This window comes from Seriola lalandi, unplaced genomic scaffold (genome assembly GCF_002814215.2).
Source record: "Seriola lalandi dorsalis isolate HSWRI2012SDOR001 ecotype SW California unplaced genomic scaffold, Sedor1 jcf7180002055009, whole genome shotgun sequence".
NCBI lineage: Eukaryota > Metazoa > Chordata > Actinopteri > Carangiformes > Carangidae > Seriola > Seriola lalandi.
Window position 1 is genome coordinate 482192 of NW_019525552.1, and position 3035 is coordinate 485226.

A 3035-nucleotide genomic window follows, 5' to 3' on the forward strand; every position below is an offset into this window, starting at 1 on the left:
CTGTGTGAATCACTGTTTTCCTCGGTGGTTCTGGTCTCTGATCGTATCTGATCCAGTTTGATTGATTCTGTATTTTTCTGCTGTAACAACAATAAACATCAGAAACTCTGAGACTCGCTGTCTGCTTCAATGACCACATGACAACAAACATCTGGAACCAACAGGCCTCAAACCAGCTGCTGGATCGCAAACCAGTTTTACCAGTTCTGGTTTAAACCAGTTCCCAGTCTTAAAGTGGAAATGAAGCAGTCAATCAAGTTAACGTGATTTACTAAATGGATTTCCACTCTAATCAACAATTATATTACAAATATGACAAATGTAAACATATAAGAGAAAATATAAGATCCGTTACATCTTTCGTAGCAAGAGTGGCGCCATCTTGCAGTGCTATAACCTGTGACGTCACGGGGTTGGTTGGCTTGGCGGTTGAGACAGTGAAACAGTTGAAGATAGTGAAAGGATGGAGACTGAGGAGCCAAGGACAGGAGAAGACAAAAGGGAGGCCACTATTGTTTCGCTCCTGGATGTAAAAATGAGTTTTACAGAGTTAAAGCCGAGGACAAAACTGTCCATTTTCATAAACCGCCGCTGAAACGAAGAGCAGTCCTGCTGTACTCTACTGCCCGGCCTACATACTCTGACAACAGCCGTACAGAGGCATCAGTCCGCCGTAGGGAAAGGGCGCTAAACCGCGCTAGCCAGGCAGGGAGGGGACAGGTAGGGCATTTAGCAACCCACAGTCGGCAGGTACTGGTATCTGTTTGAGATGAACATCATCATTGACCGCAATAAAGTTCCACAAAGACTCTGTGAGAGTCTCTCCAGCTCTCACTGAAGCACTCATGAACACCTGACGTCCCCTCACCCTGACGCACAGTCCGCCGCACGTCACCTAGCATAAAGGTTTCCATAGCAACTCTGCAGCATGAACTGATGAGAGTCGGGCTGTACAATATAGCAGCCAAAATGAGTGTCAGAAATTAAAACCACAACCATTAAAAATACTCGGGCCTGAGAGTATTCACCTTAAACTCCCGTCATCCACACCACACACGGTACATCCCTCAGCACGAGGTCACAGCTGATACAAACTTCATAAGAAATATTTCTTACCGTGACTCCGTTTCCAACAGTCGGTAACTTCAGACTTTATACTCCAAACGTTATAATCCACAGCCGTTATCCAAAGCTCCGTTATCTTCCTCACCATTATCTCGTTTCTTCTTGCAATGCGTGCAATAAAGTTTTTTAGCTAGCTTTTCCTTCACATGGCCCGACTGACGAAAAGCCGTCACACGTGTGTAGTGGCAAATATAAATATCGTACCCACCACGAACCAAACAAACGCACGATAATTAACTTTTGGAGCAATTCTTACTTTTTTCAACCTAAAGTGTCTGAGAGTCCATGAAGGAAACCGCTGGAGACCTTTTAGCTACACCGGAAGTGGCTCACAAAAAATAAGCCTTTTTGATTGGCCGATGTCCGCTCTGCCTGCTCGCTACTGCACTGGTTTTATTCATCACCAACATGACCATAACAATAATAAATCAGCAATATGAACCAATAGTAGCGACAGTAGGCAAAATAATATATTTATGCATTAGGACATGTTTCGCCTTTTACTGAAATTTACGTATTTTAGATACTATGTGTAATAACCTGATCTTAATCAGTTATTTTGTATTTTGTCTCTCATTTAAAATATGTGAATTGTTGACAGGTGCATAATTTCTATTCAGTTGGGTCAAGTTGCATCTAAAAGATTTGTCAAGTATTATCCATATGTTACTCTGTTTAAATAGTGATTTAAAAAAAACATACAGTTAAAATGTAAAAGTAATACTTTTAAAAATGGTTCAGTTCATTACCAAAAGAAAAGCATAACAGTAATTGTCATTTATTTTGGAGAATTAATGACCTGGATGTTTTTGTTTTCCGGTGGACCTCTGGGTGTTCACGTGGGGTGACGGTAAGAAACAAGACGGACGAATGGGAAAAGAAAAGAGCTGCTTTTGTGGGAGATTCATTGCCGACGTTTTTTGTTATTGTGGTTTTCATGTTGGACTGTGTAAATCTGGCTACGGAAGAAAAGCTCAGAGGTGACTTTACCAGAGTTTGGACAGTTTATTTATAACGAGTTTTTCCGGCTACCGAGAGCGTCGAGTTAGCCACGTTAGCTCATCACAGTTGCCGCCGTGGAGGGGTTTTCCTTGTTTATTTCCATACAATGTTTATTATTTCCTAATGTGGAAGATTTATTGTGTCCTTTAATACAAGACTGAGAGACTGAGAAACTGTGTTGTACTATTATTTGTCAATTCATACAGTGAGTATCTGAGTAAGATACTTCATACGTCCTGCAGTAAATTCATTTGGTTGTCACAGCCAGGGTTATTCCCTCAGCCTCTCATTGAGTATTATAAAAGAGTGAGGATCATTGTTTACCCTAGACATGTTAACTATACAATGAGATGTCCCGTTCGCCACTTAATTGATTATTGGATATAAAGAAGAGGTGAATGCTATAATAAATATATCTGAAAGCGTTCCTCATATCACGAGCCGGTGGCGAAAGGGTTACACAAGAGGTCAGGTGATCTGCAGTGGAGAATCCTGCAGGGAGCGCTGGCTGTCAACAGCTTGGTCTCTAAGATCAACCCCACAGTGTCTTTTAAATGTCCTTTCTGTCAGGAAACAGAAACTGTTTTTCACTGGTTCCTAAAATGTAAAAGACTTGAAGTTCTGTGTGAGACTCTGAAAACTGTGTTTTTAAACTGTGGTGAGAGTTTGTGTGAAACTGCTTTTATTTTTGGTGCTGGATATAAAACAGAAAATGCAAAGAAGTGGCAGCTGCTGAACTTTGTAGTGGGACAGGCCGAACTGTCCATTTCTAAAAGCAGGAAAAGCAAAGTAGAAGGTGTTTCAGGTGGGGAGCTGCTGTCTGTGTTTAAGTCGCTGGTGAAAGCCAGAATCACAGCAGACTTCAGGTTTTACGTACTCATGAACAATGTTGATGAGTTTCTGTCCCA

The 3035-nt window shown here is 41.4% G+C and overlaps 1 long non-coding RNA gene across 1 annotated transcript in view; it reads left to right on the forward strand.

Moving 5' to 3' along the window:
- The window catches only part of LOC147817164 (uncharacterized), a 39899-nt gene that overhangs the window by 2688 nt on the left and 34176 nt on the right, over positions 1-3035 (forward strand). The gene's annotated exons all lie outside the window — the stretch shown is intronic.